The sequence below is a fragment of the Schistocerca piceifrons genome, chromosome 1 (assembly GCF_021461385.2).
Source record: "Schistocerca piceifrons isolate TAMUIC-IGC-003096 chromosome 1, iqSchPice1.1, whole genome shotgun sequence".
NCBI lineage: Eukaryota > Metazoa > Arthropoda > Insecta > Orthoptera > Acrididae > Schistocerca > Schistocerca piceifrons.
The window spans coordinates 985,312,592-985,338,076 of NC_060138.1; the positions used below are offsets into that span (position 1 = coordinate 985,312,592).

Genomic DNA, 25,485 nt, shown 5'->3' on the forward strand with positions numbered 1-25,485 from the left:
GATTTCCAGAAGGCATTTGATACCGTTCCTTACAAACGACTATTAATAAAATTACGTGCATATGGAGTATCGTCTCTGTTGTGTGACTGAATTCGTGATTTCCTCTGAGAGAGGTCACATTTCGTAGTGATAGACGGTAAATCATCGAGTAGAACCGAAGTGATATCGGGCGTTCCGCAAGGTAGTGTCATAGGCCCTCTGCTGTTCCTCATTTACATAAATGATCTAGGTGATAATCTGAGCAGCCCCCTTAGATTGTTTGCAGATGATGCTCCGTACCGTCTAGAAAAATCATCAGACGATCAATTCCAATTACAAAATGGTTTAGAGAGAATTTCTGTATGGTGCGAAAAGTGGCAGTTGGCACTAAACAAAAAAAAGTGCGATTTCATCCACATGGGTACTAAAAGAAATCCGAAAAATTTTAGGTATATGATAAATCGCACGAATCTAAGTGCTGTCAATTCGACTAAATACCTAGGAATTACAATTACGAGCAACTTAAATAGCAAAGACCAGATAGATAATATTGTGGGGAGGGCGAAAGAAAGCTGCGCTTTGTTGGCAGAACACTTAGAAGATGCGACAAACCCACTGAAGAGACAGCCTACATTACACTTGTCCGTCCTCTGCTGGAATATTGCTGCGCAGTGTGGGATCCTTACCAGGTACGACTGACGGAGGACATCAAAAAAGTGCAATGAAGGGCAGCCCGTTTCGTGTTATCGCGCAATAAGTGTGCGAGTGTCACTGATTCGATACGCGAGTTGGGGTGGCAGTCACTGAAACAAAGGCGGTTTTCTCTGCGGCGAGATCTATTTACGAAATTTCAATCACCAACATTCTCTTCCGAATGCGAAAATATTTTGTTGCCACCGACCTACGTAGGGAGAAATGATCATCATAATAAAATAAGAGAAATTAGAGCTCGAACGGAAAGATTTAAGTGTTCCTCTTTCACACGCGCCATTCGAGATTGGAATGGTAGAGAAATAGTATGAAAATGGTTCGGTGAATTCTCTGCCAGGTGCTTAAGTGTGAATTGCAGAGTAACCACGAAGATGTAAATGTAGATGTGGAACTGCCATCCTCCTTGCCGAGAGCAAAATTACAGAACACCACACGTTGTTGTTTGCCACCTTCACGAAGAGCTTGCAGGAGCTGAATTTTATATGGTTTCATGTGTAAACGTCGACGCAGTACACGCCAGACAGACACCGGGGCCATGTAGATCTGTCAAGCTGCAAGGTGAACGGATTTCTGCGGATTCCTTGTGAAACTGTGTGGATGCATTCTGCGTCTGTGTCAGACACTCGGAGACGTCCCGGCAATTTGTCGTTATACAAACAACCTGTTTCTCGGAATTGTTCGTGCCATCGCCTAATGCTCTATGCAGTACGAGGATCCACACAATACCTAGTACGAAAGTCCCCCTGAACAGATATTACTGACCAGCATTGCACTAAACGGAGAACGTGAACCGCTTTCTGTTGTCCTGATTTAAAAAAAATGGTTCAAATGGCTCTGAGCACTATCGGACATATCCGAATGAACAAATACCATCTTATTATATACATAGTTAAGGCTCACCGGCCACTTGACCATCTTCTTCTTCTGTGCAAATGCACAAACAGTGCCCGAACTCTTACGGGAATCGGCAACGCGCCGCGAGTAATGAGTATAATGGGCGGGGGCACTACGAATGTAGTGCGGGACAATACGTTGAGAATGTGGGTTTCGCGGGAGGCGTGCCAGAGATAAATCCCTGCAGTCGCGCTATGCTCTGTGTCCTCGGTGGCTCAGATGGATAGAGCGTCTGCCATGTAAGCAGGAGGTCCCGGGTTCGAGTTCCAGTCGGGGCACACATTTTCATCTGTCCCCTATTGACGTATGTCAACGCCTGTAAGCAGCTAAGGGTGTTCATTTCATTGTAATTTCATACTATGGGACTTAATTCCTGAGGTCATCAGTCCCCTAGAATTTAGAACTACTTAAACCTAACTAACCTGACATCACACACATCCATGCCCGAGGCAGGATTCGAATCAGCGACCTAGGGTCGCGCGGTTCCAGACTGTGGCGCCTAGAACCACTCGGCCACTCCGGCCAGCTCCTGACACCACTTTAACTAGAACTGAAGTGGGCGCACACTGTTGCTACCTAACGGGATCCACGTAAAATTCTAGAGTTCGTTCTTTTCAGCAATACGTTGTTCACGCACGCATCTCAAATAACATAATAGTTATGATTTTTTTTTTAAATTGGATGATTCGTTTTAATGCACGTTTTATTTTGAGGACGGAATGTATCGTGATGAATAAATTCATTTAACATCAATCCGGGCTACAAAGGATGTCCTTTCTAAAATACTGCGGGACTGTGGCAGTAAATAAACAGCGGAGTATTTATTTACACCAGATACTGTGCAGATATGATACGTTACCTTAATCTGCGCCTTGAGATATGTGCAGCATATAGCGGGGTGGACGTCCTCTCCAGTAAAATTCGCTGGGAAGTGTGTTGTCGTCTGACACGGGCGCTCAGGCCCATGCGTGGCGGTGACAGTGAAATAGCGCTCCAGAAATCGCGGTGCCGAGGTGGCCGCGCTCGCTGCTTTCTTGTTTCGGTACTCAGCCCTTCACCCCTCCCACACCGCCCTGGACGGCCGGCGTCGCCGCCGCCTGTTTTACTGCCGCTGACCTTGCGGTGCGGCGGCGCCGTTTTTGCCTCCGCCGGCGGCGGCGCCACCGGCACCACGGGGGCCGTCACCGGTTTTTAGAGTCCGCAGCGGCGCGGCAAGTGTTTTATTTCCCTGCCCATCAGATATCGCGGACGTAAACATATGGGCCTGGAAGCCAGAGCTGCGGAGACTAATACGCAATTTCCCTGCACTGACCGCTCGCTGTCCCACTTTACGATGGCCGCTCCGAGGTCTGACGCACGGTGCGGCGTTATTCCTGCAATTCAGGAGACTGTGACTACGCAACCACTGGCCTTGTATCACGGAGGAGGACGGTTCAAATCCCTGTCTGTCCATTCAAATTGAGATTTTCCCGTGATTTCCACAAATTGGTTAAGGCGAATTTAGGGATGGTTCCTTTTAAGGGGCACGTCCGATTTGCCTCGCCACCCCTCCCAAATCTGAGCACGTGCTCCATCTCAAAAAACTTCGACGTCGACGACACGTAAAATTCCATCTTCCACTTTTTCTAACTACACTCTGGGCTGGGACGTTGGTAACTATCAATCGTGAACTAGGCTTCTTGTTTTATATGAGGGGAAAAAATTTGCAAGAATCATTTTACGCGAATCGTAAAATGACGCCCGAGTATTTTTTTTCTCCTTTTCACGTAAAGAGTAATTTAAGGTAATATTATTTGTTTTATCACATTCACTACTGGCCATTACAATTGATACACCACGAAGATGACGTGCTACAGACGCGAAATTTAACCGGCAGGAAGAAGATTCAGCGATATGCAAATGATTAGCTTTTCAGAGCATTCACAGAAGGTTGGCGCCGGTGGCGACACCTACAACCTGCTGACATGAGGAAAGTTTCCAACCGATTTCTCATACACAAACAGCAGTTGACCGGCGTTGCCTGGTGAAACGTTGTTATGATGCCTTTGATAAAGGTCGGATTGTAGCCCATCGCGATTGCGGTTTATCGTATCGCGACATTTCTGCTCGCGTTGGTCGAGATCCAGTGACAGTTAGCAGAATACGGAATCGGTCGCTTCAGGAGGGTGGATCCCAACGGCCTCGTATCACTAGCAGTCGAGATGAAGGCATCTTATTCGCATAGCTGTAAGCGATCGTGCAGCCGCGTCTCGATCCCTGAGTCAACAGATGGGGACGTTTGCAAGACAACAACCATTTGCACGAACAGTTCGACGACGTTTGCAGCAGCATGGACTATCAGCTCGGAGACCATGGCTGCGGTTACCCTTGACGCTGCATCACAGACAGGAGCGCCTGCGATGGTGTACTCAACGACGAAACTGGTTCAAATGGCTCTGAGCACTATGGGACTTAACTGCAGTAGTCATCAGTCCCCTAGAACTTAGAACTACTTAAACCTAACTAATCTAAGAACATCACACACATCCATGCCCGAGGCAGGATTCGAACCGGCGACCGTATCGGTGGCGCGGCTCCAGACTGTAGCGCCTAGAACCGCTCGGCCACTCCGGCCGGCGACGAACCTGGGTGCACGAATGGCAAAACGTCATTCTCTCGGATGAATCCAGGTTCTGTTTACATCATCACGATGGTCGCATCCGTGTTTGGCGACATCGCGGTGAACGCACATTGGGAGCGTGTATTCGTCATCGCCATACTGGCGTATCACCCGGCATGATGGTATGGGGTGCCATTGGTTTCACGTCTCGATCGCCTCTTGTTCGCATTGACGGCACTTTGAACAGTGGACGTTACATTTCATATATGTTACGACCCGTGGCTCCACACTTCATTCGATCCCTGCGAAACCCTACATTTCAGCAGGATAATGCACTACCGCATGTTGCAGGTCCTGTGCGGACGTTCCTGGATACAGAAAATGTTCGACTGCTGCCTTGGTAGCACATTCTCCAGATCTCTCACCAATTGAAAACGTCTGGTCAACAGTGGCCGAGTAACTGGCTGGTTACAATAAGCCAGTCACAACTCTGGATGAACTGTGGTATCATGTTAAAGCTGCATGGGCAGCTGTACCTCACACGCTATCCAAGCTCTGTTTGACTCAATGCCCAGGCGTATCAAGGCCGTTATTACGGCCAGAGGTGGTTGTTTTGGGCACTGATTTTGTCAGGATCTATGCACTCAAATTGCGTGAAAATGTAATCACATGTCGGTTCTAGTATAATATATTTGTCCAATGAATATCAGTTTATCATCTGCATTTCTTCGGGGTGTAGCAATTTTAATGGCCAGTAGTGTAGTTTCAAACTGGGGAGTTCATTTAGAGTTAGCTAAACTAGAAATAAGCATGAGCGCGCGTCCTGAGAAGTTACTGCTGTTACTGAGCTCGCCGCATTCCATTTGTTTGTCTTCGCCGTACTTTTATCCCTCTGGCTACATGTTACCATAAAAATAATACACTAACGAAACATAATGTTATAATACACTAAAGGACCATAATATTATCATCACCTGGTGAATAATGTGTTCGTCTACCTGTGGAACGCAATACAGCCTCGATTTTGCATGGCATGGTTTCGACAAGTCCTGGGTAGATTTCAGGAGGTTTCTGGCACTAGAAATCTATGCAGGCGTCATGTACTTCCTGTAAATTACGTGCAGAACGACGAAAGCTTCCCAGATGTTTGTCATGGAGATCAGATGATTTACGTGCCCAATGTAGCAACACGATTTCACCATCATGTAGCAGGATTCAGTCCTTGGACATAGACAGTCATTCTGCTGGAAGGTGAAATCACCAACGGGATTGGCTTCAAGTATGAAAGGATGCAGATGATCTGATGTAATCTTCACCGACCTTCAACCACTATCCATAGACTCGTACAGCAATAGCATGCTAACAGCCGACCAGTATAGCCGTCTGCAAACGCTCGTTTCCAGGCACCTGGCCATAAGGATCCATCATTTTTCAAAATCGCTTTTTCCCTAAACATATTGTCGCTAGAATGGTTCTCCATTCGTCTCTTCTATAATATACCGGATGGTTATAATTAAAGTGCAGCTACTGACAGAGATCGAATGTGGGCTACAATATCGTATCGTAATTCTGTAACAGAACTGATTTACGCCGGACAAAAAATTAGTTCCAATATTCCAGAATGAGATTTTCACTCTGCAGCGGAGTGTGCGCCGATATGAAACTAAAACTGTGTTTCGGACCGAGACTCGGACTCGCCTTAATTCTTAGACCTCTTCCACTTCAGGCGTTGGCCCCTATCACCCATACTACCCCCAAAACCTATGTAACCTAAAAAACAAAACAAAAAAAACAACAAAGCTAGTGCCACCGCCACTTTATCCCTAAAATCTAACTAGGACGGTTGTTTGCCACCACTTCAGCTCCGCCCACCGCCCACCAACAAGAGTGAATACGTGTCTGAACTTTTGGTTAAAAAAAAAAAAGGAAAAGACAAAAGAAGGAATACAATACTTACATTATATTTTGATTTCCATTTCTTTTGTTATGTTTTACTTTGTAATTTTTTTTATCTTCTTTCGGGGATGTGCACAGCAGACAGTCGGCGGGATGTCCAGGCGGTCCTCTCGTTCAGTGAGGGTGAAACACCCCATAATTACCGTTGATGTATCTCATCAGTCCATCATGAGCTATATCTCATTCTCTTCTCAACACCCGGTACACAAAAATGATCTGGTGGGAGCGCGCCGCGCGGAGTTGCCGCGCGGTCTTAGGCGCTATGTCACGGACTGCGCGGCTACTCCCGCCGGAGGTTCAAGTCCTCCCTCGGGCATGGGTGTGTATGTTGTTCTTAGCATAAGTTAGTTTAAGTAGTGTGTATGTCTAGGGACCGATGACCTCAGCAGTTTGGTCTCTTAGGAATTCACACGCACATTTTCTGGTGGGCCCGTAAACAGCGGCCCCAAGTAATTCGCAAAGAGCGAACCATACGACGCTTTGCACCGTAAAAACATGTAGTTGCTCGTTAAATAATGCCAAAAATCTAACAACCCAGCAAGGCTGTCATTAAAGAAGCATGACAATGCCATACCCTTAACCCATGTAGTGGCTTTACGAAGAGTAGCTAGTTAGTAAGTAAGTGACGTCGGGATGGATCACTTCGGTGGCCTCTACGGACTGAGGCGTCCGTCGTAGCAAGAATACCAACATGCACCGTGTAAGGAGCCAGCAGTAGGCAGCCATACCACAAACGAAACGGTGTATGTCGGTGTCGACAGCGGCGCATCTGGGGCAGAGAGGATCTTGTGTAAACATTGTGCCGGCCAGAGTGGCCGAGCGGTTCTAGGCGCTACAGTCTGGGCCCGCGCGACCGCTACGGTCGCAGGTTCGAATCCTGCCTCGGGCATGGATGTGTGTGATGTCCTTAGGTTAGTTAGGTTTAAGTAGTTCTAAGTTCTAGGGGACTGATGACCTCAGAAGTTAAGTCCCATAGTCCGTAGAGCCATTTGAACCATTTTTTGTAAACATTGTCGGGTTGGGAATTTTTCAGTTATCTCATACCACAGCGCCCTGATCGTGGTGGGAAGGAAAGGTGAGTGTATTCTATTCCACATCCGCCTCCAGCCAACAGCCGGATGTCGGTGTTCAGCCACATTAGCAGGCAGTGATCACTGAAGGTAGTAGTAGAAGTCCTTCGTCCTAGGATCCCGCGTGGTCGGTAAGACGTCCAACAGATAACTCATGTCGACCAGATAGGTGCAAATGTGATACAGTGCTGACGTGATATGTCCAACAGGTATTGGGGGCCGGAGGGATTGAGGCACCACCTCCCGAATCAGTGTTCCAGGGAGGGTGTCCTTGTGAAGTACGAAGGCGATGCATCGTCCGCAGGAAAAGAGTGCGCGACTTGTTGTGTACGTTTCTCATTCCGATGCCGCCTGCATGTGTGGGCAACGTTAGCGTCTCGTAACGGTTCTTGAACACTCTACCCTCGCCGACGAAATGGCCTAAGGCCGCCTGGAACTTGGCAGCTACCGTTGCGGCCCTTGGGAGAACGTGTGTGCAATGATTAAGTTTCGGAGTGCGGTAGACGTTGACAAAATGTGCCCGCATGATCAAGTCAAGTGTTCGAAATTTATGGAGACGAACTAGCATGCGGGTCACATTGAGTATTCTGCGATACGTAGCTGCTGCTGTACGCTGCACGTTACCATGGAATGTCACTCCCAAACATTTCATCGCCTGGACCGTAGTAATTGGCACTGCCGTATTCAGATGCAGTCCTCTGCCCATATCCATGTACTTCAACTTCCGCAGGTTGATATGGCTCCTGGCAACCTCGCCGTATCTCTAAAGCCACGCGATCGACGAACATATATCTTCTGCCAATCTCACCAAGATAACATTTAAAATGCCCACTGCGGAGGCGAATGCCCTCCAAACGCTGTCGTAGACCATGAAGTGCAGGCTCGAGGGCGACGGTGAAGAGAAAGACAGACGGCATCCTTGTCTCACTGAGAGCTCAATAGTGAACGGTGGTGAGCGGTTGCCATTGACCAGGACTAAGGAATGGACTCCGTGGACGGAAAGGAAAATCACACCTGCCGATATTGGGGACAGTCCCATTTTCTCTAAGACAGCCTGCAAAGAATGGTGCTCAACTCGGTGAAATGCGCGGTCTAGGTCAACTGCCACGAGGGCGCCTTCTAAGTGGCATGCCGACATGAGAGCCACCACTTCTCTATAAGAGCTTTGTTTATATTACTGCCACCTTTCAGACAAGTTTGGTCGGCATGAATGGCATTTTTGACAACAGCGAGGAGGCGAACACGAAGAATGCGGGCGATCAGCTTGTAATCCGAATTCACCAACGTCAATGGCCAATGGCCGGAAGTCTTGCGGTCTGCACCCCCACCCTCCTTTGCTTTTGGCACAGGATAAGCGCTATAAAATCCAAGCGGTAGACCACCATGTAAAGGGGATTTGTTTCTCGCGCCCCGCGACAGGGCTATGCGCTGCGCATTTCTCCCACGTGACGGCCTCCAGGAATGTGGCGTCTCCCAGCACCCTTCCTGAATGTGGCGCGTCGTGTAGGACGGCCGCAACGTCATTGTCACGCTGTTGATCTGCTAGATATACAGTGCGGTAATAATTTGTGAGGACACGGGAGATGGCGTTGTGTGTCTCTGCACGTTGTCCGTCCGCCGAAATAACAGCCGTGATGAGTCGTCTCTTACGATGTTTCCGTTCTCTGACGAGAAGCACGTTCCTCTGGGATGGAACCTTCTAGTCTCACTCGAACCCGCGTGCCGTCCAATCGGTTAGTTGTGATATGCAGAAGCCGTGCCTGTGTCTAATTGACGGCAGTTTGGCGCTCTGGGGAACGCTTTTACGACGCTAGTTCTCGCAAGATCGTGTAGTAAAACTCAGAATCGATCGGACCCAAAGTTCCCTGTGTCGTCCATACGCCATGAGCGTGCGGCAAAGAGCTGGTTTAGCGCAGCAGGTCTACTATACTGTAGTGGAATCATAGGTATGATGACGTCGCTCACATTTGTCCCAGGTAGTAGTGACGGCTACACGACAAGCGTCTTCCCGGAGAATGTTAACGTTAAAGAGTCTAAGGTCTCTACTATGGATCGTCTGCTGTCGTGGCAGAGTCACAGGGCTGATGAACGCCTGGTGGTCGGTGAGTGCAGTTGGCCACAGCTCGGCACCGACAGGTCGCTGCTGAGACTTCGGGAGACCTAAATTCTGTCCAACCTGCTGGTCGAGTGGCTGGTGAATTGTGTATATCCACGTCGGTCACTGTGGATGAGTGTCCGTGTATCATGCAAAGCGAGATCCCTGACCATAGCTTGAAGGGCTGGATATGGGACACGGTGAGGGAACTGATCCTTAAGGCGCAATACGCTGTCAAAGTCCCCTCCCACCACGAAGTGCTCTGTAGCGCCTTGAAACATTGGCGCTACCTCAGTCGAATAATAGAGTTCATTCTCGACACTTCGCTGTACCAAACTGGGTATACAGATGTAAAAGGCGGATTTCAACGATGGTGAGCACAATGCCTCTCGGTGACGGCAAATACTGAAAATCCGATGGTTCGATGCCATCGTGTAGTAGTATGGCCGTACCACCACCGCCGTCGGAAGTTAGTTTGACGTAGACGCGTATCCGTAAACATCCAGGCACAGGTCAGGCCGTAGCTCTTGAAGAAACACGATATCAGTGTTCGCCGCCCGAATCATTTCCTTTAACAGCTGGGTTTTGATCCTGGAACTAATGCCGTTGACATTGATTGTACCTATCCGATACATCTGGGTCAATGGATAGTACGATGAAGTATCCTGCAGTAGTTTAAGCCAGTAAGCGCCATGTCCCCGTCCGACAGCCCCTGCTTCCCGTACCGTATATATTACTGATCGGCAGAGACAAGATGTCCGTCCGCCGATCCGCCGGCCGTGGGCAACTGGTTGTCACTCGAGTCTGATATCATTCTTTCCATATCCATCTCGAACGTCCAATCACCAAGCTGGAGGTGTGGTACGCTAGGCGACGCATGACGTTCATCTAGTGTCTTAGTCGCAAAATCGCTAGGGGGCTTGTCGGTGAGTTGAGCATCGTCAATGTGGCTTTGTCCTTGGGCGAACGTTGCCACCAGCGAATCAGGAACAGTTGGAGTGGGGTCCATACCCCGGACCGCAGATGGATTTTCCTCATCGACTTGCAACGTGTCACCATCTCGCGAAGCATTTCCCGCAGAGCACCTCCTCTTCTTTCCTCGTTTGGGCGACTTCTGCTTGCGGGAACGAGTGTCCGCGTCCTGTGGATCACGTCAAACAGCAGGCACCTGCCGCATCTCCGTGTCAGAGCTCGAATCGATCTTCTGGTGCTCTCCTTCCTCACACGGCTGGAGTGCAGACGCGGTCACTGCTGTCGAGCATGGCAACGGTTCCGATGGAGGTTGCGTCGTCGTGGGCTCGGAGACCTGTTCCGCGGAGGTCGGTAACTGGTACGAAGCAACGTCAGCGTCCGTCATGTTCCTCGCTGCCTCAACGTATGTAATAGGCAGCGCCGGCCGCGGTGGTCTAGCGGCTCTAGGCGCGCAGTCCGGAACCGCGCGACTGCTCCGGTCGCAGGTTCGAATCCTGCCTCGGGCATGGATGTGTGTGATGTCCTTAGGTTAGTAAGGTTTAAGTAGTTCTAAGTTCAAGAGGACTGATGACCACAGTAGTTAAGTCCCATAGTGCTCAGAGCCATTTGAACCATTGTAATAGGCAGCGTCGTCGGCTGCGATGTAGGCGTCGTATCTGCACGTCGTATCTGGACGAGGAGTCTCTGCGGGCATTCAGAGCGTACATGCCCTTCCTGCCCGCACACTGAACAAGTCCGCTGTTGACCGTCATAAATGACGATCGCTCGACAGCCACCAACGGTCACGTATTACGGGATGTGTTTGCGCAGTCCGAATCACACATGACGCACTCCATACAGAATAGGATACGTCTGGAACGTGTGCCACTTTTCTTCCACCTGACTTAGTACTTCCCCCGTAAGGCCGCAGCGCATTCACGACAAGCGTGGCCGGAACTTCAAAAGGCAGCTCGAAGATTCGTATGTTCTGAACGCCGAGTCATGCATGGTCGAGACGCGTTCTCGCAAGCAGAAGTCGCCCAAACGAGGAAAGAAGACGAGGCTCTCTGCAGGAAACGTGATGGAAAAGATATTCATTGGTGGAACGGCGAATAAACCGTTCGCACTCTGTTTCATCGAGAAATTTCGAGAAAACTTTGCTGGATGTATACCGAGAACTTCCCGTGGATCGACGAGCATTACTTCACGCAGGAAACACTCTACTTCGTATGCCTTAGGTCTTGCGTACTGGACATGGAACTTTAATTTAATCGTTGCCTTTCTGTAACAAAACGTCTTTGTCGTTCGAGGTGATTAGTTTGCAATACTAGTACCGGTGCGAGCAAACAACGGCTCGCTTGCGAATCGCCGCAGAGAGCCCCGAACACGTCGCTTCGCAACACGGCTGAGAGCCGAGTGTCTACCATCTGAGCTACCCAAGCACGACTCACGACCCGCTCTCAAAGCTTCAATTTTGCCAGTACCTCGTTTCCTACCTTCAAAACTTCACAGAAGTTTGGGAAGAAATGATGTTGCGGAGACATGGCTTAGCCACAGTTGGGGGCTGTTTCCAGAATGAGATTTTCACTCTGCAACGGAGTGTGCGCTGATATGAAATTCCCTGGCAGGAATCTCAGGTGATAGAGAACTTGTTCGCGAAAGGCAAAGGTCCCGAGTTCGAGTCTCGGTCCGGTACACAGTTTTAATCTGCTAGGAAGTTCCAGTTCCAATATTGGCCTCCAGGTGCAAATCTGGCGCTGTAAATGCAAGAAATACGTATAGCAATGCATTGGCAATGGGGCATGTGCAGGAAACGTCAAACAAGTAAGAAAGCCATAATGCAGATTTTATCATAAACTACCACTTACCGCTAACGACGACGACATGCTGCATTGGTAAAACGACGTGATCCACAGCTGTTCACTTTTTCCTGTATACTGGCCTTCAGATGAGGGAGAGACTGAAAATGTCCCTGGTAAATGCGTTATTTTAAATAGTCCATAGAGACAAAAGTCACATCGTTCAGAGCAGGTGATCGTGTAGGCCATGCATCTGGAAAACTTCCGGACGTAACACGTTCGTGGAAGGTTGCATAAGTCAGGTCTTAACCTGGACGAGCGGCGTGAGATGTTGCCCCGTCTTGTATCAAAATAGTTGTTTCCACACAGTTGCGCTCTTCCAATGCAGGAATCAGATGCTGTACTAGCAGATCTCGATAACGTGCAGACGTCATGATAGACCTGACAGCTCGTCCCTTCGAATAAGAACGGACCAAGAGTAAAAGTGTTTGTGAATCCACACCGCACAGTCACATACGGCGAGTGCAGTGTATCTTCGTGCACAGCATGCGGTTCAACAATACCCCAAATTGGGCGGGAGTTGATAAACCATTTCCTTCTGCTGACTGATTCTTTATCTTCGGAAGAATCTGCATGGTGATAAGCAAAGGTAAGCTAGCTGATTTTGATTCCCTTATGTTTCATTCCTTTGGGTTTCATTTTTCGTTTCATTTGTTGATCCCTCCAGCTTTTTGTTACGTACTTACCCATTCACTAATGGCTTGTTGGCTGTAAAAAATCACATGAAATCAGCGGAAGGAATAACTCGTTGGTTCCAAAGTGTTACTAGTGGTCCAGCTAACACAGTGACTTTGGTTAGGGAGTTCAGTTCTTCATAAGCCACAATTTCTGGAGCCAGTGCTAAGCGACGCTTGAAGTGGCGTATAGAGCGACACCACTGGACAGTGGATGACTGTTCTCGGTGGTAATCCCATTGTAGGGTTTGGGTTTGGCAAATGCCTGGAGTACATTACCTGCCTTCGTATATAGTACTAACATTGAAGTAGGGAGAAGGTGGTGTTAAGGTGTGAGAGTGTTTTTTGTGGTTAGGGTGTTGTCCCCTTATTGCTAAATACGGAAACATATTAAGACATTTTATAACATTTTGTACTGGGTATAGTAGAGCAACATTTCGGAGACGATGTTTGTATTGGCATGACAAAGCGCCCTATCACAAGGCAGTATATGTGAGGCATGGTCTATGGACTGCCACCCTGTCCTGACCTGAACCCAATGGAGTACCATTTTAATGAGTTAGAACGTGGACTTCTTTCCATATCCCAGCGTCCAGCATCACTGCCTTCTCTGGTTACGGTTCTTGGGGAAGAATGAGATGCCATTACTCCAGATATTCAGACGTCTCACTGAAAGTGTCTCCAGCACAATTAAAACCGTGATGAAGGAGAAGGATGAACACATCCCTAATCCAATGGATACCTTTGATCAGATTGTGTAGCTACTGCTGCAATTAATTTTAACTTCGCGGACATGTAAGCTAATGTCCTAAGTAGGGCTGACGTTCGTTAACGGTTGTAACACCCATACTCCTACACGTAGTTCTGTATTGTGTATTTGATTGTATTTTTCTTTTGTATAGTGATATTATTCGAACATTCTATAACTGAAGGATGTAGGTTGCAGTAGGTACTGGGAGATGAAGAAGCTTGCACAGGATAGAGTAGCATGGAGAGCTGCATCAAACCAGTCTCAGGACTGAAGACCACAACAACAACAACATAACTGTACTGTGTAATATGTGTTGCCCCAAATTGTGAATTTACATTCGTAGTACGAGTTGTAATAAAAGCAGGTGCTGTTATCTAACAGACAAGATCGCATAAGCTTCCGAAATGCAGAGCCGGCCGAAGTGGCCGTGCGGTTAAAGGCGCTGCAGTCTGGAACCGCTACGGTCGCAGGTTCGAATCCTGCCTCGGGCATGGATGTTTGTGATGTCCTTAGGTTAGTTAGGTTTAACTAGTTCTAAGTTCTAGGGGACTAATGACCTCAGCAGTTGAGTCCCATAGTGCTCAGAGCCATTTGAACCATTTGAACCGAAATGCAGATGTATACTAGATAGTAGTAGTAGTAGTAGTAGTAGTAACCAGTTAGCAACGACAGTAGACATAGCTGTCTAACCTGGTTGGAAAAGTATTACTACGATAGGAATAACAAATGCTCTTATCGGTTGTTCCTGACTGATGTGGACAGCCTGAATGTTGTCTGTACAAGCCGGTTGAGGGAGTGTGCTCAGTTTACGAGTGACGCTGACAGTAAACACCGCTGCAAAGTGAGAAACGGCGGCTGCACGTCGTGGCTAATCTAGATCAGGGCACAGTTAAATTCTAAAATCCCGGACAACTCTCCTAGTCATTTTTGCCGTCAGAATAGGTCCACTGTATGTGATTAGAGAATCATGATTTAAATTGCTACCTGCTCCTCTGTACTGAATTAGCTATTTAACAACAGCAGCCACTAATTACTGTTTTATTCTGCCGTGCTAATACACGCGTCAGCAGTATGAATAGAAAGCTTATTTATATAGCATAGCAATCTGCATATGCTGCATTGCGCTTGTGGATATTTTCAGCACCTTAATTACTAGTAGCGTATTCCATCACAGTGCCTAATTCATCAGTACTTGTTAAAGTGAGTTTTTCGACTAATTGTACCGCCATAGTAATTCTTGCATCATTATGCATACGAAATGTGTGAACGTATATGAATGTGTGAGTGACTATGCTATTTTTATTTCAGGTTCCAGGTCTGTGAGCTACAGATGTTGACTTGACCCTCCATTGTGAAAACAACATTGAACCATTTTTGTTTTGATACCCGTGTGAATTAGTTAAATATTAGTGTTGTACTCGGATGTTATTTATAATTCTAAGATAAAATTTCACAGTGTAGTTTCGAAGTGTTTCTACGGGGAATGCACTGTCATATGGTGCAACTGCTGATCTTTCCCGACGCATCGTAATGTCTGGTCAGTCAACACTTTATGTCTACTCCACCAAATACGTGACTAACGATAACCGGTGTGGAGGAAATGTGCAGGAAGGTGGATGGTTGGTACCGATTCACTGACTTACAAATGCAAGAATTGTTACATATCTACACTCCTGGAAATGGAAAAAAGAACACATTGACACCGGTGTGTCAGACCCACCATACTTGCTCCGGACACTGCGAGAGGGCTGTACAAGCAATGATCACACGCACGGCACAGCGGACACACCAGGAACCGCGGTGTTGGACGTCGAATGGCGCTAGCTGCGCAGCATTTGTGCACCGCCGCCGTCAGTGTCAGCCAGTTTGCCGTGGCATACGGAGCTCCATCGCAGTCTTTAACACTGGTAGCATGCCGCGACAGCGTGGACGTGAACCGTATGTGCAGTTGACGGACTTTGAGCGAGGGCGTATAGTGGGCATGCGGGACGCCGGGTGGACGTACCGCCGAATTGCTCAACACGTGGGGCGTGAGGTCTCCACAGTACATCGATGTTGTCGCCAGTGGTCGGCGGAAGGTGCACGTGCCCGTCGACTTGGGACCGGACTGCAGCGACGCACGGATGCACGCCAAGACCGTAGGATCCTACGCAGTGCCGTAGGGGACCGCACCGCCACTTCCCAGCAAATTAGGGACACTGTTGCTCCTGGGGTATCGGCGAGGACCATTCGCAACCGTCTCCATGAAGCTGGGCTACGGTCCCGCACACCGTTAGGCCGTCTTCCGCTCACGCCCCAACATCGTGCAGCCCGCCTCCAGTGGTGTCGCGACAGGCGTGAATGGAGGGACGAATGGAGACGGGTCGTCTTCAGCGATGAGAGTCGCTTCTGCCTTGGTGCCAATGATGGTCGTACGCGTGTTTGGCGCCGTGCAGGTGAGCGCAACAATCAGGACTGCATACGACCGAGGCACACAGGGCCAATACCCGGCATCATGGTGTGGGGAGCGATCTCCTACACTGGCCGTACACCACTGGTGATCGTCGAGGGGACACTGAATAATGCACGGTACATCCAAACCGTCATCGAACCCATCGTTCTACCATTCCTAGACCGGCAAGGGAACATGCTGTTCCAACAGGACAATGCACGTCCGCATGTATCCCGTGCCACCCAACGTGCTCTAGAAGGTGTAAGTCAACTACCCTGGCCAGCAAGATCTCCAGATCTGTCCCCATTGAGCATGTTTGGGACTGGATGAAGCGTCGTCTCACGCGGTCTGCACGTCCAGCACGAACTCTGCTCCAACTGAGGCGCCAGGTGGAAATGGCATGGCAAGCCGTTCCACAGGACTACATCCAGCATCTCTACGATCGTCTCCATGGGAGAATAGCAGCCTGCATTGCTGCGAAAGGTGGATATACACTGTACTAGTGCCGACATTGTGCATGCTCTGTTGCCTGTGTCTATGTGCCTGTGGTTCTGTCAGTGTGATCATGTGATGTATCTGACCCCAGGAGTGTGTCAATAAAGTTTTCCCTTCCTGGGACAATGAATTCACGGTGTTCTTATTTCAATTTCCAGGAGTGTATAACAACTTTAAAATACAGAACATGTTACAATAACTTGAGAGATGACTTCTTGCAGCTTCTCTGAAAACTCGTTTAACTTGAGATTAAGTAGCACACGAGTACAGCAAGTTGTACACATTATGAGAATTTCAAAAAATTTAAAAATCGCAGTTTCAGTTACATAAATTGAGAGCCACTTACTTACGAATTCTGTGTGAAACAGTGGGTGCGTCTGCAAAACTTAGTAGTACTCGCCTAGCGTAGTGGTTAAAAAATTACCTCCCAAACCAAAGAAGTTATGCTGCCATTCTCTGCTTTTCCTTTGCTTAAAATGTATGTCAGTATATAACATATTCTCTTCTGTCATATCGTTGGTCCTTGTGTCAGACATTCTGCGGTAAGAAAGGAGATGACGACCTAAATGGCACACATTCGTTTTTTATATCCCTTACTTTCTTCTTCCATACGTAGTTTAGTAATCAGAGATCAAAAACTCTCTTGCTCCCTTTCTGGCAGCAGTTTGTCGTAAATCGCTGGAGTAATGAAATGCTACCTAGCAACAGGAAAAAGTTCACGTTATTCCCTTTTCCAAGATGTGAAGTAGGACAGAATGCATGTCGTTATAGGCCTACATCACTGACGTCAGTCTGCTGTAGAATTATAGAGCATAACTATTTGGAGAACAGAAAAGGTAGACTCATGTTATAGCCAGTCTATCTCTGAAGAAATTAGAACAAGATAGGACCTTAACATATGTAACAGTCTCCAGAATAGTAAAATCATTTCGCTCTGTCAGAACATTAGGGAACTAAAAATCAAGATAGATGAGTGTCTTGCATATGTAAGAAGTAGTAAATTCTGAAATCATAGATGTCCTTTCCATCTCTGAACACCATGTAGCCACTGGGGTAGAGAAGTTACATATCAGAGATTACAGAGTTAACAAGGAAAAAGGAGAAGATGCAAAATATTTAAAACAAACAGTCTTTTTATAGATCAGGACCTAAAAGCATGTGCTTGTCAGGTTTTACTCCAGTATACTTCTCTCGTAATTGTAACAGTACACAGATACCCTCTAGGAAACTTTCAGCTGTTTATCAGAAATCTAGATGCGTTATTGACCTATCTGTCAGACATGAAGAGGCAGTTAGCAGTTTTGTGGAGCATTCGACGTAAATTTGTTAAAGGGCAGACGGAAAAATGAAACGTTATTTGATTGTTTAAAATCGATTTCAGTTGTGAATTTTCCAACTTAAATGTAACAAGACAGCAGGACCACGACTGATAACATTTTTACAGATAGTGCTCACACTGAAACAGTTAATGTGTATCAAATTGTTACTAGACTACCTGATAACGACGATGTACTATTAATGGAAATAAAACAATGTAGCACCTTACAGATTTATTCCGTACAAAGCAGCGATGCTTGTAAATGAGAACGTGGTACAATGCTTTAAGCTTAAGTTAAAAGAAGTTGTTTGGGCAGAGGTATATATAGGAAGAGATGCTAATGTGAAATTCAGTATATTCCGTAGTAAATTTGTGTTAATATCTGATAGTAGTTTTCCTAAAAAGGTATCCAGAATATCCATTAAAAAAACCAATTAGGGATGGATAACGAAAGCGGTTGAAATTTCATGTAAAGGGTGAAAATTATTGATCTATGTGAAAGACAACTTAAACTAAGGCGTGCGTACCCTTTATTCAACATGCAAACGTCACTACAGATATTCGGATTTAGGTTATGACATGTTTGATATGTCTGCCGTCATTGGCAATGATGTGGCGCAGACGAATAGCGAAATTCCGCATGATCCGCTGAACTGTCGAAACATCGACGCTGTCGATGAATCCCTGAATGGCTGTTTTCACCTCAGCAATAGTTCTGGGGCTATTGCTGTACACCTTGTCGTTAATATAACCTTACGAAAAGGAGTCACACGCGTTCAGATTCAGAGAATATAGTGACCAATCGAGGCCCATGCCAATGACCTCTGGGTATCCCAGAGCAAGAATACGGCCCCCAAAGTGCTCCTCCAGGACATTAAACACTCTCCTGCTTCCATAGGGTCCAGCTCCGTATTGCATGAACCACAATCTGTGGAAATCAGGGTCACTTTGGATAATAGAGATGAAACGATCTTCCAAAATCTTCAAGTATCGTTCAGTAGCCACTGAACCATCAAGGAATATCGCACCGATTATTCAGTGACTTGACATTGCATACCACACAGACACCCGTTGAGGGTGAAGAGACTTCTAGATCACGAAATGTGAATTCTCAGCCCACCAAATGCGGCAGTTTTGCTTATTAACGAACCCTTTCAAATGAAAGTGGGCTTATTTGCTACACCAAACCATGCATGCTCATACTGTCTCATCATGCCCGCGGGCAACTGTGCAGTTTGAAAGTCCTAACAAAAACTGTTAAGAAGTTATGACGATTTTATTTCGTATAGATCAACATTTGCCACCCTTTTTGGCGAAAGTGGAAATTCATATAATGGACAGAATAAGTCAAGATCTGAAATTACTTGCATTCTACAAAATATACTCCAACAGCTTAAGGAAAATCATTAAAATGTCCAGGACAGAAATCAGTAATGAAGATCATAAGACTAAAAATGTATGAAGTGTTGTGGAACAGGAGACAGGACAAATAATCAGTGCACAAGATACCACAACAATTAAACTATATGAATGTTATGACTTAAATTTGCAGGTTGAAAGTATTTTTCACAGTGAATTTGTTAATGTAGCAGGAATAACAGAATTAAATAGTTCTGCTGAAGAAGCAAGGGGATATGTTAAAAACGTCATTTCACAAAATTTTAAGCAACTAAAAATAGCACCAACATCCTTCACTGAAATTAGCAGAATTACAAAATTTCCAAGAAACACAAGCTGATGTGTTGATGGATTTTCAAACAAAATTCTGAAAAGTTGTTGAAATTAATGGCCTCGTGCATCACTGACGCAAGGAACTTTTCGAGACATTAAAATATGCAACCAATAAAAACATTTTACAAGAAAGGTGACGAGTAAGACACGAACATATATCGGCAGTTTCCTTACAAAAGTCTTATTCTAAAATATTCGAGAAAGTAATGTGCTCAAGAACAGTCTCACAATTACGTAGAAACAATTTACTTTGCACATCATAGTTTGGATCCCAACAGGGTTGCTAGTCATAATGGTACTGAAGCATTCACTCACTAAGCATTTCAAGCCTTAAATAACAAAATAACGCCAGTTGGTATTTTTTGTGAGTTCCCAAGACGTTAAAATTGTACAGATCATGCTACCCTCTTACATAAACGTAAGTTTTATGGAATTGATGGCTTCAGACGACTGATTTAAATACTGCTTAACAAAAGAGAACTGCAAAAGTCGTGCTGCATAATTCAAACAATGTTGAAAGGAGAGAAAATTTTAGTGACACTATAGAAATCAACAAGGGGTTCCACAAAATTTGGTTTTTTTATTCATTCCTATTCCTCATATAAGTTACTTACCCCCCACTTTACATTCATCAGGCAGAAATAGTATTTTTTGCAGGTGATACTGCTGTATAGTAAATCGCATGAGAGAGAAATAAACAGAAGTATATTGTTAATGATGTTTTCCAAATAACTGTTAAGAGGTTTTCTGAAAATAAAAAGCATAAAATATTGAGTTCTTTACAACAAATACAATCGTACAAACAGTTGATGTAGCACATTAACAAGAGCCCATAAACAGGCTACTATACTCTAGATGTTTTGGTGTACATACTGATGATAATGTAGAGCTGGAAGTAGCATATAACTCGCTTGTTCTGTCAGTTAGTTTCAACTACTGTCATGGAAACAGACGAGTCAGCTTCATGACTTATTTTGCATATTTCCGTTCAACAATGTCTTATGGAATAGTTTTCTGGGGTAACTCATCAGATTAACAATTTGATTGCATAGACCGCCAGCAGTAAAATTAATATGTGGTGTTCAGCCACTGTCGTGTTGTAGGTATTTCATAAATGAGTAAGGCATTTTAACCGCACCATCACAGTACACATATTCGCTAATGATTTCGTTAAATAAAAATTCATCACAATTTGAGAAGATTTGTGATGTCCATACCTACAATACTAGAAGAGAAAATGACATTTATTACTCATTATTGAAGCTGGCAGTGGCTCAGAAAGGAGTTCAGTACGTAGTAACAAAAATTTTTCATCATTTCCACAATAAAATAATTGTCCGACGGGTATGAAACAAGTTTTAAATCTAAGATAAAAACATGTCTCATAGACAACGCCTTCTGTTCCATGGACAAATTGTTATGAAAAACTTGACAGCACGAAAACAAACTTCTTGGTAAGAGTACCTGCATGAGGATTACTAAAAAATTATGTGTTCATCAATGTTTACTGTAACATATAGGGAAACCCAATTTAGCATGAGCTGCCGGGAGGTACGGGCCACTTTGTGTTTCTCGGGTAAGCCGTTTGCAATAAACAACAGATATCACTCCATCATTTGCTAAAACTAGAGAGTTTGTGTCGCAAATTAATTTTATTTGTTTTTGAGTGTCGGTGCTGGCGACCGGTGTTAATTTTCAGCATCGGTTAGACTGTTGAAGGTAAGAGGCAATATTGTGATACTAGTATTAATATATAACTGGTAAAGAAATAAAATTTCTTTTATGCAACTGGTTGCTTATTATATAAATTGCTTATTATATAGATTGTATTGTAACAATGAAATCCTTTTTCCTCAGGCCGGATTCTGTTCCTGCCATGTTTTAGTGTGCAATGTCAGTCGGGCATCATGGTTCATATCAAGGTTGCGAGGAAGAGACCACCTAAGAAATCTTTTCTTTGTTTCTACGGCATGTTACCAGATTTCAGTAAGAAACATGGCAATGAATGTAGAGGGCAGTGGTCTGATATGACAATGAAGCTAGTGGTTTCAAGTGCTGTGGAAGGCGAAATGACCGAAAGGGTAAATGTGGAACGTTTTAAAGTTCCTAGAACTACACTGCAAACGAGAATGAAATCAGATGTATGGAATGAGCTGACACCCTTGATACCTCAAAACAGGTTTTTCAAACCAAGATATTTGTTGGGAATTTTTTGAAGAAAATTGGACCTAATGTGAAAGATATGGCGGCTGGGCTAGTGAATTAAAGGAGCATACATTGAGGATTCATTTTATTACTTGCAAAATCAGACAAGTATTATTTAGCTAACTTGCTTCGTGTGAAAGAACCAAAATATTATTTTCCGTAGTAAGATTTACACTGAAGTACCAAAGAAACTGGTATAGACATGCATATTCAAATACAGAGATATGTAAACAGGCAGAATACGGCGCTACGCTCGGCAACGCCTATGTAAGACAACAAATGTTTGGCTCAGTTGCTAGATCGGTTACTGTGGCAACACTGGCAGGTTACTAAGATTTAAGTGCGTTTGAACGTTATGTTAAAGTTGGCGCACGAGCGATGGGACACAGCATATCCGAGGTGGCGATGAAATGGGGATTTTCCCGTACAACCATTTCATGAGTGTACCTGAATATCAGGAATCCGCTAAAACATCAAATCTCCCACTTCGCAGTGGCCGGAAAAAGATCCTACAATAACGGGACCAACGAAGACTGAAGAGACGCGTTCAAAAAGAGAGGAGTGCGCCCCTTCCGCAAATTGCTGGAGATTTCAATGCTGGGCCGTCAATGCTGTGCCATGAAAAAGTGTCAGCGTGCGAACCATTCAACGAATCATCATCGTTATGGGCTTCCCGAGTTGATGGCCCACGCGTGTACCTTTTTTTGACTGCATGACACAAAGCTTTACGACTCGCTTGGCCCGTCAACACAGACATTGGACTGTTGATGACTCGAAACATGTTGCCTGGTCGGACGAGTCTCGTTTGGAATTGTGTCTAGTGAATGGACATGTACGGGTATGGACACAACCTCATGAATCCATATAACCTGTATGTCACCAAGGAACTGTTCAAGCTTGGTGGAGGCTCTGTAATGGTGTGGGAAGTGTGTAGTTGGAGTGATGTGGGGCCCCTGATATGTCTAGATACACCTCTGAGAAGTGACACGTGTGTAAGCATCCTGTCTGATCACCTGCATCCTTTCATGTCCATTGTGCATTTCGACAGACTTGGGCAATTCCAGCAGGACAATGCGAAACCCCACAAGTCCAGAATTGCTTGCTAGTGGCTCCAGGAACACTCTTCTGGGTTTAAACACTTCCTCCGCCCACCTAACACCCCGAAAATGAACATTACTGAGGATATCTGGGATGCCTTGCAACGTGCTGTTCAGAAGAGATCTCCACCCTCTCGTACTCTTACGGAATTATGGGCAGCCCTGCAGGATTGATGGTGTTAATTCCCTCCAGCATTACTTCAAATAAAGGTGTGATGCAGATATACCTCATTTCAAAACAACAATAAAGTTCGGCGCTCAGGCCGATACTGTGTTCCCCTCCTCAGGAAGGCGTATGAGAGCATCCCTCATCGCCACTTTCCAAGTAACGGGTCGGATTTGTTACTCGATTAAAGATCTTATTGCAAATAGAATTCTACACGTCACGTCACGCTTAACAGAACAAGATCAACAAATGAAAAGGTAATTACAGGATTACACCAAGAAAGTGTGTCAGGTCATTACTGTTTAAAATACACACATCAAAAACACTTTTGCATCACCCTGGTTCCCGGAACTCGTGAAGATAGACGTTGACTGTGGATGTTGTATCACAGACACAGTCCCTTCAACTGATCAGAGATGTCACTAAAAACGCCCAAAGGTTAAACAACCATGCCTGAGCAGCGCCTATTAGAAGGAGGGGTCCGACAGCCGATCATTTCCAGTCATTCCACCAGGAAGGAGGTGAACAGGTCGTGTTGTCTGTAGTTCAATCATGCCTAGACGGTCAATACCACGGTTTGATCGCGTCCGCATTGTTACTTTGTGCCAGGAAGGGCTCTCAACAATGGTAGTGTCCAGGCGTCTCGGAGTGAACCAGTGTGTGCAGCAAGGTAGAGGTTCCCTGGTGTTTTGGGGTGGCATTATGTGGGGCCGACGTACGCTGCTGGTGGTCATGGAAGGCGCCGTAACGACTGTACGATACGTGAATGCCATCCTTCGACCGATAGTGCAACCATGCCGGCAGCATATTGGCGAAGCATTCGTCTTCATGGACGACAATTTGCACCCCATCGTGCATGTCTTGTGAATGACTTCCTCCAGGATAACGACATCGCTCGACTAGAGTGGCCAGCAAGTTCTCCAGACATGAACCCTATCTAACATGCCTGGGATAGATTTAAAAGCTCTGTTTATGGATGACGTGACCCACGAACCACTCTGAGGGATCTATGCCGAATTACCGTTGAGGAGTGGGATAATCTGCACCAGCACCGCTTTGATGAACTTTTGGATAGTATGCCACGACGAATAGAGGACCCGCTACTGGATATTAGAGGTACCGGTGTTTACAGCAATCTGGACCACCAACTCTGAAGGCCTCGCTGTATGATGGTTGTCGTCAACAATAAAAAGGTCGGAAATGATGTTTACGTTGACCTCCATTCCAAATTTCTGTACAGGTTCCGGAATTCTCGCAACCGAGACGACGCAAAAAATTTTTTTTATACGTGCACATACAGTGTGTAAAGGATATTAGGGCAGACATTTCTAGTGCCAAGCGACATTACATCAGTAATTATTTCATATACAGACCAGTAAATGCGACTGTTACAAGTCGTATGTTTGTAGCACGTGTGGCAGGAGCAAGTCTTTAATTCTCATTTTCCCCAGGGCAGCAGGTCAGGTGTTGACGCGTCGACACAAAATGGTTAGTCTATATTGACAGGAGTAGTCCACTAAGTGGCACAGGTACGATCGTGCAGAAAGCAACAGGTCGTAGCGTTTGTGATGTGTTTCCTGGAAAACTTTTTGATGCAGAGAAAAAACAACCAAAACCTTGCTGTTTCTACATATTAAGGTACCACATAGAAAAATAGCTGCACTCACACCCGTTACACCCAGGATAAACGATGCAGTAGATAACGTCGGAAGATTAATGAGGCTCTTTGCTGATGATGCGATTGTCTCTGTGAAGGTGGCAGTGCCTGAAGACAGTATCTAACTGCAGGAAGACCTGCAGATCATTGGTAAATGGTGTTGGGTCTGGCAGGTGAGCGTCATCGTAAGTAAATGTAACATGTCGCATGTACATAGAACAAACAATCCAGTACTGTACAGCTAAATTATTGGTAACTCTTTGCTGCAAACTGTAACTAGTACAAAATATCTCGAAGTAACTAAACTGAGCCACAGTAACTGGAATGATCAAATAAAACAAATACCAGGAGAATCAGATGCCAGATCGTAATTCATGGCAAGAACCTTAAGGAAATGTAATTCATACGTGAAAGAAGTGGCTTGCAAGACATTCGTCGACCTATTCCTAAGTACTGCTCATCTGGGAAGGTTATCAGAATGGATTAACGGAAGAGATACAGAAGACCCGATGACGAGGGGCGCTTTTCGTCGTGGGATGGTTTAGTCCGAGCGATGGTTATGGAGGTGCTACAAGAGAGGCATTGTGCACCACGGATGATTTTAGAACATATACTGTGTTCGAACATTATGAATTACCTCAAAGAAAACGGTCTACCGACACACAGTCAACATTGGTTTAGAAAACATTGTTCCTGTGAAACACAATTAGTTCTTTATTCACATGAAGTGTTGAGTGCTATTGACAAGGGATTTCAGATCGATTCCGTATTTCTGGATTTCCAGAAGGATTTTGACACAGTACCACACACGCGGCTCTTAGTGAAATTGCGTGCTTATGGAATATC

At 45.7% G+C, this 25,485-nt stretch overlaps 1 protein-coding gene across 1 annotated transcript in view; it reads right to left on the reverse strand.

The window, feature by feature from the left end:
* The window catches only part of LOC124776958 (lachesin-like), an 805,533-nt gene that overhangs the window by 95,059 nt on the left and 684,989 nt on the right, over positions 1 to 25,485 (reverse strand). The gene's annotated exons all lie outside the window — the stretch shown is intronic.